Below are 20,582 nucleotides of genomic sequence, written 5' to 3'. Positions count from 1 at the left end.
CTGCTCCTGCCTGACATCTGTCGACGCCGCTGCAGGTTGCCCAGACTCCGAGACCGGATCAACGCCGGAGATACGACGCCGGACATCTCTACGCCGCTGATCATTGTGTGCTTCGCTTTTCTAAGGTACTGTGTTGTTTGGGTCTTTGCGACTCCGGGCTCGACGTAGCGCTCCTCGCGGTTGACGCCGAACCCTTTGGATTACCTTTGCCTCGACGTCGTGTGACTCCCGTGTGGGTTACATTGTTGCCAAGAACTGTGTTTTAAAGAAGAAGAGTTGCTTTTGATACTAAAGACTTTGTGCTAAGAAGAAACTACACTTGAACTATTATTTTTCCTTCCAAGAGTATTTATTAAGATTGTGGTATATTTTTGTCGTTATTTAGTCTTGTCCTAAGCCTTATATAAAAATCCTTATTTTTATAATACTACTGTGTCATGCCCATTTGTAGTGTATTCACTTTATTACTGTATGTGGTCATAAATGCTTAACACACAGCCTCTGAGATAAGCCTGTCTGCTCTGCCAAGCTACCAAGGGGTTGAGCAGGGGTTATCAAAGGGTGTGATCCCCTTGCCCTGACTAGAAAAGGTGTGTCTCTATTTGTCAGAAGTGCATACCTCTGCGAACTAAAGACAGCCGGTTCTAACACACATGCACTACTCATTCACACAGGGGTGTCCGGCATGTATTCTTGGGGGCTAGTATGCCACAGATGGAATGGAATGGAATGGATGTGGATTTATAGAGCGCGAATTGCTGCCCGAAGGCGTCCAAGCGCAGATCAAAGTGGCAACTGAAAAAACAGTTGTCCCGATGTGCATTTTGCTCTTTTGGAATGTTGAAGTTGTGCAACGATGAACATTAAGGGAATACTGGGCTGACTGCCATTGGCAACTTTATTTGTTTCTAACTCTTCCCCAGCCCAACTGTGAACCGCCCCACAGTTTGGAGGCTTCCGTTCTATACATGCTCACGGTTACAGCTGATGGCGAAGTATATACTGAGTGCCTGGCTGTGTTTAAATGCTGTACCAGTGCATCTGAATAGGCCTCTGTGCAGTGCTTAATTTGTAAATAAAAATGAGTGCCAGGGCCCTTCTCGAGCGGCTGCTGCAGCCTCACCCACTATTGTCCCTGTTAGCTCTGCCAATGACAGTAACAACACAACTACTAACTATTCCTACAAGTGTGACAATTACAACTTTTACAAGACACCCAAGACTATAAGAATCATGTAAGCAGCAGCTATTGTTCTTTTTTAGTTCAGTAAGATTTTATTGAATTTTGACAATGGAGAAACACAGAAATACATACAAAAACTGAAAAAGTAATTCATTAAATTACATGGATGCGAATAAGAACAATCATAAATAAACAATCACAAATATAATACATCGCAAAATAGAATTGTCAATCAAAGGATAACTCAGTGAAGGGGGGGAAGGAAGGAAGGGAAGGGACGAAGGGAAGGGGAAATATACAATTCATAGCATAATAACTTAGATAAATAGAGTTACCAATAAGATGTAAAAAACAGTATGGTAATCAATGAATAAAATATTAATATTAAGAGAACAAGAATCATAACTGTACATATAAATCTATAGGAGACCAAAAGGATTGAAAATGCGATGAATTATGATGAACACCTTGTAGAGATAATTGAGCACCTCTTCTTCTAAAGATAATCCAAGACCACCAAGCATGTACTGAAAGAGAAGTAGCATCCCTCCAACAAAAAAAGTGATTGATTTTAACGCAGCCGAAACTAAAAAATGAAATAACTTTGCTTCAGTATCTTCAAGAGGAACACTCAAACCAACTGATTTACATATAATCAAATTATAGGAAAGCAAATCAGAAAGAGGTAACATTTTCAATATCACATTCCATACTTCAGACCAAAATTTCATAATAATAGGACAATCAAATAACATGTGACGTAAAGAACTAGGATGAGAAATTCTTTTTTAATGTATATTGACTTATTAAACACTGTTATTGTGCTCATCTCAAAATCAAGAAGACAGCACCAGCATGTGGTAGAGTCTAGGTCGACTGTCAGTAGAGGTAGCGCTGACATGATCCCGAGCGCCGGAAACCACTGTCTCAAATTAAGCACTGCCTCTCTGTGACTGTATGCTTGTATGTGAGTGCATGCCTCTTGGTGAGATTGCTGGTTTGAGTGCGCGTGTAAGCTATTCATTTTAATTGCAGTTTTATGTATGTGCACACATAATTATCCTGTTCAGTGCATACCATTGTGAGTAGAAAACTTCCTTAGATAACCTTCTTTACATTTCTTAATGCAAAGATAATAAGGATGGGGAAGTGATTTGCCACAGCTGTGGCATTCATTCTTTCTTTATATTACGTGTGTGTGGTGTAATGCTTTGATACCCTACATTGCGGTGAGTAGCGCCAATGTTTAAGAGTGATCAGGGGCACCGCGCACCGCTGTGGTGAACAGCGGCAGTGAGGGATCCTCCTTGGAGGAAAAAGTCATGGGGGCACCAACACAGATTGTTGCACTGGGTGCCACCAATGCTAAAACCGGCCCTGATACGCAGCAAGTAATCTTTATAGCCGTTCACGCCTGATGCTTATTACAGCTGTGCCACTTAGGAAACGATCTCTGTGAGAAGGTGGCCTGATATGCAGTGCTCACTATTCTAGTGAACACTATGTATCAGTCCAGCAACCCTTATTGATGATTGGTTGTAAGTCAACCTTATAGACCAGCTATCCTAGTAGCGTGGATACGAGCAGTCTAAGGCTAAAGACTCGAGAGGGCGTGTTAAGCCAACTGTTATACCACACATATACCCCTTGAATACCAAGTGAAAGGACACCACACAAGTATTATGAAAATAAACAGTATATTTATTAAGAATCACAACAGCCCTGTACTCTTTATGAGGACAGGGTACTAAGCACAAAACAAAACTCTTACGAAAATACTTAAGTTAGCACAGTATATACAAATGCCCGAGGGGCACGGAAAACCATATACTCTGGAAATGGAATGCGAAATTACTAGCAGGTAAGTACAGTACTAATAGGCTTTGGAATCGCTAGGACTTGACTATAGAATTGTTAGATTACTTCTAGGAGACCCAGGGGACTCGGGTGCAGAGTGTGCACTCTCACGCGTGATGCGGGACAAAGTCTATGGTAGCTAGATTTCACAGAGTTAGTGTTCTCGGGCGAACCCGACCTGGTGGGAGGAAAACGAAAGTGGATTCTGACCCTTGGATAGTGAGGCTATGCTGGGGCACCGAAATGCCAAAGTTACCTAGCCCAGGGGCTGCAGCTGCATATGTCTCAAAAGACATCGGGAATCCTCGTAGACGGACCAGGAGCCTGGAAGAAAGATGGTGGCAGGCGACCAGTGAAGAGAGTTCGAAGTGATCCAAGCCTGGATCTTGAAGATGGGTGACGCCTGAAAGCAGAGGGGACCAAGTTCGTGACTACTAGCCAGTAGTCAGGTGGCACCAGGAGGGCCTCGACTAGGTGAGTGGGTGACGCTGTGCTCTGCAGATCTCACGGACCAGGAGGCGTTGTCGGCGACCAGGATGGAGGAGCGAGCTGTCCCACGATGGATGAAGCTGTCGGCGTCACTGGACCCAGGATTGGGCAACAAAGCCTTGGCGAATTTAAGCCCACGCGGTGGACTCAAAATGGCGTCTGGAGTGGACCAGGAGGGTCCGGGGTGCTTCTCTTGAAGAAGGAAGCAAGGGCCAGTCTGGAGCAACCAGACCAGCAGCAGTGATGTCGTCGGGCGTCGTTCAGAAGGCCACAAGCCAGCGGGCTAGTAGCCAAACAACGCGGTGAGCAGCAAAAAGCAGAAGGGCCCCACGCAGATCGTGGAGATGCTGGAGGGCTGATCTTTGGTGCTGGAGCTGCTCAGGGTCGGCGCTTCTCGGACCCCAAAGCACTCACCAGAGGGACACTCGGCGGGCTTGTTGTGAAGAAGTCGTGCAGTCTTGGCGATCGTCGGTCCCTCGAGGTCTCGTCGCACTCACGGTTCTCAGCTTGGCTGTAGAGGTGAGTAGAGGTCAGAGGTGCCAGGGAAGCCGGGTCTCGTCAAGCTGGGCAGTCGGATTCCGGAGGACGGACTTGCAGCAGACCGCAGTGTTCTTGATGGTGCCTGCGGATGCAGGGTGACTACTCCTTAGCCACAAGGGAGAATCTTGAAGAAGAAATCTTGATGTCCTTTCGCAGAAAGTCGTGTCTTGATTCCAAAGATGATCTAATTTGAACAGGGGGCCCGCTCCTATCTTTATACTAAGAAAAGGGGCTGACCCGGTGACTAGGTCCTGCCTATGGGTGGGACTAGGAGGGGGGTGGTTACACCCCTCTCCCATGCCGGACTTACCCCAGGCCAGGGGCTGGTGTGCCCCTGGAACTGGTTCTGACCGGCCTATGCGTAGTGAGCACCGGGGTGCCACTCAGCAGTCACCTTCCTGTAAAGCCCTGCCTACCCAGGATACACAAAACCCTGTCTGGGACGTGCTAGCACCGCCCTCGACAGGAAACCCTTTGTCCAGGCTCCCCTCGCTGGGAGGACTCCCAGCTACAGGGGGTCAGACTCGTGTCTGTGGTGGCAGCATCCATTTTGTGGAGCTGAGGCTTCGTTTAACTTTAACCGGGGTTCACAGTTACATACATGTCGTGTCCCTCTAGAAGGGTGGAATGCTAACCCCGTCGCCAGAATTGGCGAGGGGTTAGTATTCCAATTCGTATGACACCTTACTCAACATGTTTTGATAAAGCAATACCAGAGATAGCATTTAACCGTGAGGATTATAATGCACTTAAGAGTATATGGTATGCGTTATCATGGAACAGCTATTAGGACTTGGTTCCGCAAGCTGCAGACAGGCTCAGCTCATGCCAGAGCACCATCTCACACGATTCCAAGCACTCTGCCTTCAGGATTGTCAAGGCCTGCCATAGGAGTGACTGATAGGAATCTGTGGGTCCATTTTTAGGGTTAGATATAGGTATCTATATCTACAGCAAAGGGTGATTACACGACTTTGCCCCAGCTGTCATGCAGCCAGTTGTGTCAAATTTAGGAGGCCAGCCAGGGGTGGCATAATACATGCTTCAGCCCCTGGTAGGCCCTGGGTACACCTATGCCCTGAGTTACAGGGTCTGATAAGGTGGCCCAGTACCAATTGGTAAATGCACCTAGGGTACACGTTGTAATTTAGAGAGAGAACAGCCAGGCTGTGGGTCTGATTGGCAGGCCCACAGCCAGAGAAAGTCGTAAACCAGTGAAACAAAAGCAAAAAATCTGGGTGATCATAGGATTGCAGACCCTACTCTCCTACAATCCCCATAAGGGAAGAGGACCGCAATTTTAAATATGGCCTCACTCACTGCCTCAGTGCCCAGGACCCACCGATCTGCCGCCTCACACGCAGTTCACACTGTGCATGAACATTCCAGTCCAGCCCCCACCCTGAGGTTGAAGACCACAAAGCTGTACGTGCTCTGCGCACGGCGCACCACGCAGGAAGCAGCATTTCATTTATTTGAGGAGACTGGACTGGAGCATCATTTTGAAACTAAGTCCCAGCACGGAGCATGGATGCCGCTGTAAATTACTGTACTGTGTGCTGAAGGGCCCCCCTGGAGCTCGGGCCCCCCGCAACGCAGGGGCTGCGGGGGGCCTGTGTTATGCCCCTGATTGAGGCCACTTCTGCTCAGGTCCCCTTCTCCCGCTCAGAATGCACACATTAATGGGCCGGCCCAGCGAGAGGAAGGGAGTGACACCTCTGCCCCTTGATAAAACGGAGGTAATGAGCGCCCATCTACCTGGCAGCATCGAACAACACAGAAACCACTCAAATCGCCCACCCAGGCTGCTCAAAAAAGCAGCCCACAGCTGGAACTGGACACCGGCCCCTCGGGCATTCCCCGAGTGCCCACGTTACCAATCCGACGCTGGTGTAATCCATTGTCAGGCAACTGAAGGCGGAGGGCTGTAAGTGTAAACACTGAGGCACCTTCCTCCACCTCAGGCTGTGGTGTCTGGAGACCCGGCTGGACAGTCTCCAGGCCTGCTCTGTCGACGAGCGGCCATGGCTGACCATCTCCCCATTTGTCTTTCTTTGACTAAAACAAGCATTTGCAATGCAATAGGTCTCGCCTTTGGGACCTTATATGTATTTAGCGTGCGAGCGGACCCGCCATCTTGGGTGTAGCAGAGTGGCGGTCTAGTATAACAGGACCCGGGGACACAAAAGCGGACGTTGGCGCGAGCGCGCAGTGTGTGTGGGCAGCTCTGAAGGCGGAAGGCTGCCGGTGGTGTATGCTTCGTGCCTTTTTAAATTAAATAAAATCCTCTGATAGCGACTTCTGCACTTTTGCACTTTTTCTATGCTGTGAGGCATTTTTATTCATTGGGGGGTATCTTGATTAAATTACCTGAAATTTTTTTAATATACTTGTAGATTCGTTTTAAATAGTCTATGCACTTACCTTGAGCAGAGCGGGACCGGGCTAACACGCCTCTTCTCCTGCTTACCGACTTGGGGGGCCCGTCCGTGCGAGCGGACCCGCCATCTCGGGTGTAGCGGAGTGGTGGTCTAGTCTCACAGGACCCGGGGACACAAAAGTGGACGCTGACGCGAGCGCGCCGGCCGCGCGCCAAAGGCAAGCCCATCTGTGCCCGTCCGCGCCAAGGACGTGCTCAGCGCCAGTCATGCTGCCCGTTTGGGGATGGGGCGGGGGCCAGCTGCTGGGTATGATCGCAGATGCTACACCAGCGAAGAACTGACCAGCATCGGTGAGCAGGGTATTGACAGGGGGTCCTTGCTGCTGTCTAACACGGCCTTCCCAGTGTCAGATCTGTTGAGGAGCGACATTATAGTTGGTGGGCTTTTAAATGTGAGATCTCTACCTAAACATAGGGTTGAAATACAATTGGTACTTGAGGCCCACGAGCTGGACTTTCTGTGTATGACAGAACCATGGATTGTGCCCGAGTGTGCAGTTGACTGCAGATGAGTTTAGGGGAGTGGCCTCTGGTATTACATCTGGTTCTCCACTTGATCCGCTTCCACTGAAAATCTGGAAGGAGTTTGAGGTTGAGCTTTTTCCCACGCTTCGGCTTGTTTGCAAGCAGTCGCTCCCCTCTGGAGTGGTTCCTTCGCAATGGAAACGGGCGGTGGTGACCCCTTTATTGAAAAAGCCCACCCTTGATCCTAAGTGCTTGAAGAACTTTATACCCATCTCGCTTCTGCCTTATCCTGCTAAAATTGTAGAGCGGGTGGTGGTAGGCACTCTTTCTAGACACCTTGAGCAGCACAAGCTCCTGGAGGAAGTGCAGTTTGGCTTTCGGCCAGCCCCTGGTACAGAGACAGCCTTGGTGACCGTGTTGGATGAGCTTCGTTGGCGGGCAGACAGGGGTCAGCCAGGTGATTTGATCTTACTTGACTTGTCTGCCGCTTTCGATACGGTGAACCATGCCATACTGCTGGACAGGTTTGAGAGAGGTGGGGGTTGCCGGCAGGGCCCTGGGATGGTTTGGGTCCTTCCTCCAGGACAGAGAACAGGCGGTGGCCCTCCCTCTCTTCCAATCCACCTTCTCTACCATCTCGCATGGTGTCCCCATGGCTCAGCAGTTAGTCCGGTACTATTTAACATCTATATGAAGCCCTTAGTTGCAATCATCAAAAAATATAGCACCGAAATTGTCAACTATGCTGATGATACGCAGCTGATTTTCTCCTTGGAGGGAGACGATTCAACCTCCTTGGAAGAATTTCACAACTGCCTGCGAGACACGGCGGGATGGTTGAAGGCTAATTCCCTGCAATTCAATGCTGAGAAAACGGAGGTGTTACACTGGCCTAGGCCTAGGGTGCAAACTCCCCTACCCAGTAACTTCTGGCCTGGGGATTTCTCTTCAGCGGTACAGCCAGTGAAGGTAGTGCGAAACCTAAGTGTTTTGTTTAACAATGATCTTTCCTTGGAGGCGCAGGTATTGAAGCTGGCTGCTGGCTGCCTAGCCATTATTAGACTCCTGAGAAAAATCCTTCCACTATTACCGCAACCTGCCCGGTTAGAGGTGGTACGTTGCACTGTGCTCAGCAGGATAGAATATTGCAACTCCTTGCTGTTGGATTTTCCGAGCTATCTTATGGATAGACTCTAGCGAATCCAGTCTGCGGCGGCCAAACTAGCGCTGAGGTGGCCGACGAGAGCTTCTTCCTCTAAGGCCTTGGCCCAGCTACACTGGCTCCCGGTGAGACGGAAGGTACAATTTAAGTCTCACTCTGTCTGGCCTTTAGGGCCCTGCATGATTTGGGTCCAGTTGGCCTACAAAGTAAATTCAGGTGGCTTGCTCCAGCCCGCAGCCTACAATCCTCTTCTGCTAGGTTGGTGACAATACCTAGGTTTAAGAAAACCAAAGCAGGAAGAAGATCGTTTGGCGTAGCCGCGGCGAAATTGTGGAATGCCCTCCATTTATGATTGGTGCCCATTGCCTGGAAAAAGTCCAGACATTCTCTTAATTGGGGATTTTATTTGATACCCGTCTTAATTTACCCGTCTTAATTTTAAACCCCTGCTAGAGGAGAAATGTTGTTCCTTAGTTAGTTGTACCGGCGCCATTACGCACTTTGCGCGTAGGGTGGGTCGTTGATCACCGGAACAAATTTTAAAACTCTACAACTCGATGTGCTGTGCCAAAATACTCTATGGTAGTGATGTTTGGGGCTTTACTGACCCGCAAAATGTCCAAATCGAAGAGAACAAATGCCTGCGGCAACTGCTAAAAGTCCCACAAAGTACCCGGCATTCATCATTCACGAGGAATTGGGTGTTAGTTATGTGAGAGACAGAATAGAATTAAAACCCATTAATTGTTGGATCAAGATTTGGACTAACCCCGTTGGCCTCACTAACCAAGGAGATTATAATGGACTGTTTGGCACATGACATGGGGAGGAATATCCCATGGCTAAAGTATGTGAGGGAAACCTTGTCAGCCCTGGGTTGTGAAGAACTCTTTAATAACCCCACAAAACTGTTACCCCAGGATAAGGCCCATGTTAAAATAGTATTCATGAAACATGCGGCCGACCGGAGGGAAGACAGAGAAGTGAATAAACCCTCTGTGAGAGCGCACCTCTTGACCAAATCCTGCTTGGGCATTGAACTTTACTTGTCTTTTATCCACAATGCCCAAGATAGATTTTTAATGACACGCTTCAGGCTAGATTTAGTACATCACAGTCTAGCGGTGCCGGCAGGTTACACTAAAACTACAGAGTGAAGGGCCCGTGTGGCTGCGACCAATGGTCTCCGCAGCCACACCCTACACTTTGTCTTATTGTGTCCCTACTATGAGCACCCCAAGAAGCGTTTTTTAAAAAGTATTTTTTTTAAAAGCGGGTTTTAATCAGGCCAAGGTGGCTCTATTGTTTTTTAAATTGTCCACAGAGGTTTTAACTCTCTTTTCTACTGTAAACCTGTTTACGTCGGCAATGCGACTTAGAAACACCAGAGGAGAGGAGTGATCACACTGATTTTAGTATCGCTAGGCTAAAGGTCCTGTCAATTAATTGTGTGGGTGAGGGCACCTTTGATAGAAATGTCTACCTGTTAGGAGGCTGTATCTTGCATGTGTTAATATTTTAAATAATGATGCCAATTCCTTTTTTTAATACACCACATTTTTATTCATCGGTACAAGAATGATATATGATATTAGAGAACGGGCTTTATCAGCAAATGTTTTATATACGTATTTTTTGGTTGGGTCCGTCTTATTGTGATACCTGTGTCATATGAATGTTTTTATAATCTGCACTTTTATGGCATTGTACTGATGCCGAATAAAGTATATATAATAATGATAATAATAATAGTTTTCTAGGTCAATGTCACAAAGAGATGTTGGTTTGGGCTTTGCATTCAGACATTGGTGTAGTTGGCATTGTTTGTAACGAGGGCAGGGCACGCGTGACACCTACTGTAGATGGAAGTGGATGAAACAGGTTTTATTTTAATTAAATTAACAGCACAAAGTATTTTATAAAAACAAAATTCCAACTTTCTCCTCACGTCATTAATGAGGGGAGGGCATAGGAAGGAGGAGACAGCTGCAGCCCATGAGAGGAGGGAAGACCAGCTGCGAGGGGGGAGTTGTTGTTCTGGGAGGAACAGGAGATTAAGTGAACTAGGAACAGCAACAAGGACAGAGGGAAAGACAAAGTAGTGCACTGAAGGAAAACATATTGCCTTTAGTTAAAGGATTCTTGTAGCAGGGCCAGTCTCCAGGGTGGAACAAAAGGAGGGAATACTAAGTGTATTCACTAATAAAAAGCCAGCATTTCTAAAAGAAGAGTATCAATCAATCAATCAATCAATCAATCAATCAATCAATCAATCAGGCATTTGTGAAGCGTGCTACTCACCTGCGAGGGTCTCAAGGCGCTGAGGGTGGGGGGGCGCAGCTCCGAATCAGCCGAAGAGCCAGGTCTTGATGCTATTCCTGAAGGTGTGCAGCATAGGGGAATGTCTGATATTGAGTGCAAGCTCGTTCTAAGTCTTTGGTCTAAATCAGGGGTAGGCTCTTCTAACTGCTCTGGCCCTGCAGATGTGCGGTGTTTTGGGGAGGGCGTGGTAGGCGGAGCAGAGTTCTCGTGGGTACTTGGAAGGAGACTCTTTCGTTGAGGTATTAGGGTCCGGTGTTGTGGAGGTATTTGTATCGTGAGTAGCTTGAAGGTTACTCTCTTCTCGACGTAGAGCCAGTGTCAGGCATTGATCAGAAACTCAAGTAAAATGCATGCAAGTGGGAAGATCGAGGCCACAAACTACATCTCCCAGAAGGCCATCCTTCTGGGAGGGGCCAATCATAGTTATATGCTGCCACGCACACGGTGCGTTGTGCGTAATTCAAACCCTGAAATCGGACCTTGCTTTAGAGAGCGGCTGCTTTGTACCTTCCGTTCCTGGTGTGCCTTGCAAGGGGCACTCTCTTGTTTTTGTTGCCGGTTGCTGTGTTTGGAGTGCTGGAGCCGTCATTCCGAGTGGTATAGTGACTGGCGTTTGTTCGAGGCTCCCCAGACCAGACGGCTGTCTAGCATTTACTCTCTGTGAGAGGGAGCATCTCTATTTGTTTTTCTCGTTCGTTTCCCCGGCGGCTGTTGGGAAACACTTCTCTAGGATTCCTGCCAAGATATATGAAGGAACTGTGCCGACCACTGGAAGGAAGACGCATTGTTTGTTCCATGCTTCCAGAGGATCAAGTCGGCTGGCTGCAATGCGAACAGTAAGACATTAGTTGCCATTGAGCAGGATTTAGTGATATTTCCCTAACCTAGATTTACCTGCTGTTTTTGTTGTCTTTTTTCTTGCCCCTTTACCCATTGATCAATTCCTCTTCTGTACAAAACTTAAAGCATATCATTTGAGGAGAGAGAAACTTTGTCAAGAAGACCTCATTGACTTTTATAGGTTTTCAGCCTTTTTCTCAGATGCAGGACATTTCATTTAGGTCCATTGACTTTCTCCATTTTTCTTTTAGGAACTAAGATTCAAACTATTGAAACCAGATCCAGGGGGATCCTTACTTCTTTTCTTTTCTCCTGGTTCTGTTTGGGAATGATGAAAGGGTATGTATGTGACTATTTTGTTTCTTATAGTATAAGAACAAAATAGGGGAGCGGATTGGTAACGTTTGTACTTTGTTCATAGGTATTATTTCTCCAGGGTGAGAGACGTATCTTGTCTGGGTTGGAGGACTCGCACCGATACTTACGATACACCAGAGCCAGACCTACCTATAGAGAAGCCTCAGTATGGGGAGTTAAAACTGACGTCCCTAGCTCTTACTGAACAGAAAAGTACAGAATCGCACATAGTGCTGTCCATGATCATTATGACAGGACAGCGGGTACATGAGGTATGGCTAATGATTGATTCAGGAGCCACCGGGAATTTCATAGGCTGTGGAGTAGTACGAATATTAGGTCTACAAAGCATACCCATGGAGAAACCTGAAAAGGTGTTATCTGTGGATGGTACGCCAATAAAATCAGGACCCATCACAGAACACACTGAGGTAGTGGGACTAGTCTTGTAGGGTGATCAACAGGATTGCATAGAAGACATTGTTTTAAACATCACTGAGTCACCACAATATGAGGTGATATTGGGCATGCCATGGTTATGGAAACACAACCCTGACCATTGACTGGAAATTGTAAACCATTTGTTTACAATCAGAAGAGTGCAGGACACAGTGCATGAGAGATTCCGGTCCACACACATTAGCTCTTACTCAGGTTTTTCAAAGTTCTACTGCAGTTAAAAAGAAACTGAGCTTTCTTATGAGTATGAGTCCTTCAGGAAGGTGTTTTGTGAAATCAAAGCAGAGACCTTACCCCCTCATCGGGACTACAATTGTAGAATTGACCTTATTGCGGGAGCCACCATCTCGTCATGTAGAGTCTATGCCTTATCTGTGCCAGAAACCAAGCATTTACGATAAGAACATATTGTAGGCATAGGCTATACACAGGAGACTATACACATAGGCTATACACAGGAGATACATGTGAAACATGTGGCTTTGATACTCCAAAGGCTGCAAGAGCATAGGTTATTTTGTAAGTTGAGGAAATGCGAGTTTCATGTGCATGAAGTTGAATTCCTGAGAGCCAATTTGAGTCCCACCGGTTTAAGTATGTCTGAGAGACAGATAAAGGCAGTTCTGGATTGGCCTGTTCTGCAGAGTGTGAGAGATGTGTAATGTTGTCTAGGCTTCTTCAACTATTATCAGAGATTCATTTCTCATTTTTCTCAAGTGGTCTCTTCTATAACTCGCTGTGTGAGACAAGGAGCTGCTTTCTTTTGAATACGGAGGCCATGGAAGCCTTCACCTACTTGAAAGAGGCGTTCTGTACAGCACCTATATTACAACATCCCCATACTGACCTCCCATTTATAGTAGAGGCTGATGCATCAGACATCGCTATCGGGGGGAGGTGCTGTCGCAACGGGATAAACATATGGGTCAGTTGCATCCAGTGGGGTACTGAACGCAGCGGAAATCAACTATACTATGGCAGAAAATGAGTTATTGGCCATAAAAAAGCATTTCAGGAGTGGAGACACTGTCTGTGGGGGCCAGTCATCCAGTCACGGTTTACACCGATCACAGAAACCTTCAATACATGAAAACAGCTAGGCAACTCACTCAAAGACAGATGAGGTGGATGTTGTTCTTTGCAGAATACGACTTTGTGGTCACGTTTCGTCCAGGGTCAGAGAACAGAAAGGCTGACTCGTTGTCTCGACAAGAAGATGTTACAAAGCCCAGGCAAGGAATCACCGAGGCAATCATTAGTCCTGATCGAGTGCTATGCTTTATAACTTTGGATCATTTCTTTGAACACATCACAAAACACCAGTCAGTGGCAAAAGTGGTTTACCATTCCACAAGAACAAATTGTACTTGCGGTCACAAGAACCTAGGCTACAGGCCTTTAACTAGTGTCATAACGCAGTCCTTGCTATCCATCCAGGCGGTGCAAAAACCCCACACCTAGTGCAGAGACAGTTTTGGTGGGAGGGTTTGGCCACAGATGTCGCTAAATGGGTGTTACAATGTGAGATATGTGCTTGTGCAAAAGGGGAGCAATCCAAAGCTAAAGGTAAACTGATGCCTTTGCCCACACCATCACAGCCATGGCAAATGATTAGTATGGACTTTGTTTTAGGTCTGCCTTTGGATCAGGGATATAACGCCATTCTGGTTGTAATAAATAGTCTCACAAAAATGGCTCATTTCATCCCTTGCAAAAATCTACCCACAGCACGACAAACCGCCCAATTGTTGCTATCACATGTAGTTCATTTACATGGACTTCGGAATGTCATCATATCTGACAGGGGACCTCAGTTCATTGCTAGATTCTGGCAAATGTGGTACAAGGCTCTTCAAGTTGAGGTAGCTCTGTCTACCAGTTTCCACCCACAAACTGACAGACAAACGGAATGGTTGAATCAGACTTTGAAGAAATACTTGTGGTGGTATTCCAAAGAAGCAACCAAATTATGGGTGTCATTGTTGTGGCTAGTCGAACTATCATATAACAATGCTTGCATAGTTCCATAACGGAAACCCCATTCCGTGCCAATACAGGAGTTCATGCTACAACACTGCCTCTGTCTATCCCCAGCGATGTAATGAATCAGCCTTCTGTACTAGCCCAAATGAGAAACCTACAAGCCATGCATAGGAAGGTACAAAGCAACTTGAAACGAGCCAAACGGTCGTACAAGAAATGGGAAGATAAACACCGTCAAGAGGGACCTTTCTATCGGCCAGGAGATCGTGTATGGCTCTCTACCATGAACATTAGTTTTAGAATACGCAGTGTATTCCACCCCAGATTCATTGGCCCGTATACAGTCCTGCGCCGAATCAATCTAGTGGCGTGTAAACTGAAACTACCCGCTTCTCTACAGATCCATCCAGTGTTTCACTGTACTTTGCTAAACCAGCAGTGAGCGCCAAACGCAAGGCACTACTTCCAGTGGTCAGGGATGGTCACTTGGAATACGAAGTGCAGCGTATCCTCGATTCCAAATATCGAAGGGGTAGGCTGTGGTATCTCATCTCGTGGAAGGTTATCCATCGGAGGACGACTCCTGGGAACCGTGCTCCAATGTGCATGCGCCCCTTGCTGTTCCGCTCTTCCATGCGCGCAATCCCAACAAGCCTGTGTTAGATTTGGGGGCCTCTAGTTGGCAGAGGTAGGTACCTTTGTCCAAATAGGGACCCTTGCGTCTAGTCAGGGTAAAGGTTTCACTCCTAAAAAAACCCCTGCTTACCCCCTTGGTTGCTTGGCACAAGCAGGCAGGCTTATCTCAGAGGCAGTGTGTAAAGCATTTGTGAACACATACAGTAATCCAGTGACAACACTACAGATGGACACCACACAAGTTGTAGTATAAAAATAAGTATTTTTATATAGACTTAACACAAGACCACAAATGACAAAAATCCACAATACTGTACTTTACAAATGGTAGAAATAGCTCAGTTCTCTTAAGATGTAAAATGAGACACTTTGAGTTCAATGTACCTTTGGATGCGTAACGCTTTATAACGAAAGTGTTGCAGGGAGGGTGATGCATCGGTTCCTTACACGTAAGACGGTGATGCGTCGGGTCTCTCCTGATTCGTAGGGGATGCGTTGGTTCTTCTCGGCGTGGGGAGGTGATGCGTTGGTTTCTTACTGAGCTTCCGTGGCGATGCGACCAGCAGCGCCGTGATGCAATGAAGATCCGGTGCAAAGAAACAACAAGCATTTGCAATGCAATAGGTCTCGCATTAATTACGTTTGAGCTATTGGCATTGCTAAATAATGCAACACTAATTGCAACAAAAGTCTATAAATTGTAGGCCAAAAAAATTTGAATTTATTTTTGTATCAATGGTGGCATGCTGCGCTTTAGATGAATATGTTTAAAAGTAAAGTGTGCCATACTGCGATTGCTACAATAGTTAATTGTGGATGCGTTAACAATTGATGTGTGCACTGATGGCTGGTGGTGTGTGCGCCTGGTGGAAGCGTGCACTAACGGCTGGTGGTGTGTGTGCCTGGTGAAAGCATGCACTGACGGCTGGTGGTGTGTACCTGGTGAAAGCGTGCACTGACGGCTGATGGTGTGTGTGTGCCTGGTGGAAGTGTGCACTGACGGCTGGTGGTGTTTGTGCCCGGTGAAAGCGTGCACTGGCGGCTGGTGGTGTTTGTGCCCGGTGAAAGCGTGCACTGATGACTGATGGTGTCTGTTCATGGTGAAAGTGTGCACTGATGGTATGGTTGGGTGTGTGGTTGTGATTGTGTGTGTGGTTGTGTGTGTGTGGCTGTGTGTGTGTGGCTGTGTGTGTGTGGTTGTATGTGTGTGGTTGTGTGTTTTTGTGTGTGTGGTTGTTGTGGGTGTGGTTGTGGGTGTGGTTGTTTGTGTGGTTGTGGGTATGTGTGTGGTTGTGGGTATGTGTGTGGTTGTGGGTATGTGTGTGTGTGTGTGGTTGTGTGTGGTTTTTTAAAGACTGCGATTCGCCCTTAGGGAGCCCAGGTCAAACATCAGAGCCTGTACAGTCAAAGCATGGCTGCCCTGTGCTAGTCAAGCAACAAGTTTTTAAAGCATTGTCATTCTCATTAAAGTTTAGTTTAGGTTTTGGTCACACAAACGGATGGCTGCAATTACTCGTACAGAGAATTTGCACACAAAACTAGGGGAGAATAAACAGGTGCCAGAGTCTGAGAGTAGACTGCACTCATGGCAATGGGACACATTATAAAGTGTGTGGATAGAGTCTGAAATCTGTATAAAATAATATATGTAGGCGCGTTGAGGCCAGAGATAAAGAATGAAACACTGAGGTATAAGGTGTGTATAGGGGGATGAAATAAATAGGTGAGAAAGACAGACTGAGTTAGTATGAGAGTGGAGTGGCATGGCATAGAGCAACATGGTGTGGCATGGAGTCATGTGCAGTTGTGGGGGTGGCATTACGTAGAGTGGAGTGGAGTGGAGTGGAGTGGCGTTGAGTGGAGTGCAGTTGTATGGAGTGCTATGGCGCAGAGTGGAGTGCAGCTGCTTGGAGTAGCATTGCATAAAGCAGAGTGGGATTGTGTAGAGTGGAGTGGCACTGTGTGGCGTGGAGTGGAGTGGCATTGAGTTGAGTGAAGTTGTGTGGAGTAGCATGGTGTAGACTGGAGTGCAGCTGCCTTGAGTAACATTGCATGAAGCAAAGTGGTGTTGCGTAGAGAGGAGTGGCTTTGTGCAGCATTGTGTAGAGAGTAGTGTTGTGTGGAGTGGCATGATACTGTGTAAGATGGAGTTGCATTGCATGGAGCGGAGTGGCGTTGCATACACTGTGTGCATTGGTGGCAGTTTCTACACTATATTAACAAAAATATTGCACCAAAAACCCTAAGCTGAATGTACACGATTCTAAGTAATCTGTACGGGATATATGCGCTCCACAGTCTATGTAAAGAAATGAGTACACATGCAAATGAGAACGTCATATGCCCAAGACGACAACATTTTATAGAGGTCAGAAGGTGTGACCAGAAACCATGAAGTGGAAACAAGACTTTGCAGTCCAGATTTTTGTCAACCCCAGCATTCAATAGTGTCAGTGGCGGCTCCTAAGAAAACACGTTTTGTCCCTGCAATTTTTTAATAAGGAATTAGGGACCGGACAAATCTATAAATCAAAATATTATCAAGTGGCAAAAATTGGATTACATTATTTAAATGTCACCACATCATTGTTGCCCCAACACACCAGAGAAATCTAACCTTAACAGAACATTTATTCAAAAGCAGAGCTACCAATTTGCTTCATACCATAGTCAACACGTATTGCACCAATTACTTGCAAACAGTAGTTAGGAAAGTAAAAGAGGCATGCTAATGAAAGTTAATGAAATAATTATCAGCGCCCGATCTTAACTCATTTGTGAGCAATACTACTGATAATTAATCCAAAATCAGACAGACACTGAAGGGTAGAGAAGGAAAGAAACGCTCTGTAGTAAAGGACTGCAAAATAATGTATATCTGCATGTAACTCCAACTGAAAGAACACAAACACAATTTGATTTACCATCAAACGCTCACCGCCGCCTGTACAGGAGTCTCATTTAGCAAGAGAGCCAGTGTGCTTGGCTACTGCACCAATCCTTTATTCGTATATGTATGTTTGATCTTTTTTTTTACATATTGCATAGGTTTGAAAAAAAATATTTTTCGCTTGGTCTCGTTTCAGAGCATTTCTCAATGAAGTATTTTATACTTACAATACAGACACATTATTCTGTGTTTTTGAAAATATTGACACTGTGTGTTCATCTGGAATACGAGTGAAGTTTGAGTGTGACTCATTGATCCTTTCCCTGGAATGCTGGTGTTAATTGCAGGCATATCGTGGGCAGCACGATGGTACCCTCCACAGAGTAATGGACACCCTGACATAACTATTATTGTTGGCATACTTTGGGCATCTACGGTGTGACAATGGCTAAGCCTGGTATAGTGCTGGTCGTGGAAAAATACTGGTAGATGAAAGTAAAAGAAGTATAGATGGGTAGATAGACAGATGTTATAAAAAATGACCAGTCATGTAAAATTGTATTTTGTTTGCTCCCTTCATTGCCTCTGGCTTTGTTTTTTTACATAAAAGGCCTGAATCGCCTCAAGTAAGATTTAACATTCTCAATAGATAATGCCAACTGCTCAGCTACTAACGTTTTTGGGCCCAAAGAAGCATTTGAGCAAATGCTTAAAAGTGGCTCTGATTAGCGGTATAGACAGTAAAAATAAAGAGGAGAGCGCAGCGACTGGAAACAAGGGATCAAGAGGCAGTTCATCTAGACCAATGTGAAATGTAAAGAACGCTGGAAAGAGGGAAGCCATTGATACAGGAAAGGGGAGAATTGGGCGAAGAGGGGCGGAGGGGGCGGACGGGTGAGCTGAATGCCAGAAAGGAGAAATTACAAAGTAGTGTGAAGTGTAAACTGTGTGACAGAACAGAGCAACATCTGGAGTTGGAGACAATAGTACACTGCAGCAGGGGTGTGCAACATCATACATTTGCTTGCAAAGTTGGGAGCTTTGTCCTTTGTTCACAAAAGTGGCTGAAGTTTCTTGGCCTTTCCATGGTGATGGCCCAGCCAATAAGTCTCTGCTCCGGCTAGCTGTCCTTACCAGTGACCAGCAGAGGGACTAACGAGAAACAGTGTCCTTCTGCTGCTGTTAATGACCTGACGTCTAGCCATATTGATATAACTTAAGGAAAACATCAGCTCCTTTTTCTGCCTGGTGCCAGCATGCGTGTTTTCCTACAGTATGCCTGTCACACACCTCGGTTCAAAAGGCAGCTGATAAGGAGGGGTGTGGTTTGGGCTTGACTGAATGCGAGCCTAGCACAAACACATGTCAAACGGAACACAGGATATAGTACCCATTAAATACTAGGATCAGGTGTTAGGGCAGAGATGGCATATGGGGCTTTGTTTAGAGCGTTTCTGGAGGCCTAGGTGTCACACGCCGATGCAGTGAAACAACGGGAGGGAGGTGGTAACAAAGGGGGTAATTAACAGCAGGGGAGGGAACGGACGCATAAGCCTTAATGTAAATCTGCTACCTCCTAAAGGTCAGACCACCCAGATGAAGCATAGCTAAAGGGGCAGGTGGTAGCCCTGGGCTGGGCGATGACTACAGCTATGTGCGTACAGTAAACATGCCGCTCGTTCCTGGTCAGTCATGTGGACACGGAGTATCGCGCTGCAATCTTGTGCCCAGGATAGTGACTGACACACTCCATCGTTTACTTGGCCCCAGTTTACTTCTGTACTCCACTACCCTCGCAGCTCCTTGACTCCCCATATCTCCCTACCCCAGAGCGAAGGGCAAGCTGCCGTGCACCATGTTATCGTGCACGTTCACTCTGGAAAAGGGAAACAATTACATATCTGCTGATGGCATCAGCTGCTCTCACTATCAAGGATAAGTGGGCTAGTACTTACTCAGTAAAGAGTGGAAACATGCAGAATTGAGTCAACAACTTGAAATGTACTGGAAATCAATCCCGTGGGCTCTACAAAAGACAAGCCGTGAGCGTGCACTCTCCCGAACTTCCGGTCTCGGGATGTGCACGCTCACGGCAGTCGTGGGGCGGGACTTCCGTCTTTTGGAGAAGCCCACGCCCACTCTCACAGAGTGGATGGCAGCAGAAGTCAGGAGAGGCGGCTGAGGCGGTAAGTGGGGCTTGGGGGCTTGGCACCTGTGTGTGAGCGTGTGTGTATGCAGTGTGTGTGTGCGCGTGTGAGCGTGTGTGTATGCAGTGTGTGTGCGCGTGCGTGTATGCAGTGTGTGTGCGCGTGCGTGTATGCAGTGTGTGTGCGCGTGCGTGTATGCAGTGTGTGTGCGCGCGCGTGTGACTAGAGAGGCATGGCTGACCCTGGCAATCGGCTTCTGGAGATGTGCACGGCTCCGGGAGGCTGGGCGTGCGAGTTCACGAGGAGCAATCCGCGCTCGTCCCCAAGTCTGCCTCCCTTCAGACCCGACTCCGCAGCAATAGGTCTCGAACGAGACCTAAAAATGGCGTCTTATCCTTGATGTGACACGATGCGTGCACGTCTGACGGCTGTGTGGCGACTGAACAATTCTTCTGAGCCGCGACAGGCCCTGCAACACGTTTCTCCGGTGATGCGGCAGCGACTGCTGTGACGTCGATCCTCTTCTCCGGTGATGCGAGGCACTTCGGCGATGCGAACCGACAGCTGCAGCGGCAACAGGCTTTTCCACCAATGCGACCACAGTGGCTGCGGCGGCCACACGCTTCTCCGATGATGCGGTGGCGTCTGGTGCAACGTCGATCCTCTTCTCCGGCGATACGAGGAGCTTCTGCATTGCGAAGCGGCAGCAGCTGCACACTCTTCTTCTTCGTGAGTCGCGCTTCCAGCTCCTTGCGACACGCAGTCCCTCAGAAAGCCCAACACAACTGCAGGCACTTCCAAAGAACCCTTGG

This window comes from Lissotriton vulgaris, chromosome 5, assembly GCF_964263255.1.
Source record: "Lissotriton vulgaris chromosome 5, aLisVul1.2, whole genome shotgun sequence".
Taxonomy (NCBI): Eukaryota; Metazoa; Chordata; class Amphibia; order Caudata; family Salamandridae; genus Lissotriton; species Lissotriton vulgaris.
Note: the sequence above shows the minus strand (reverse complement) of the source record.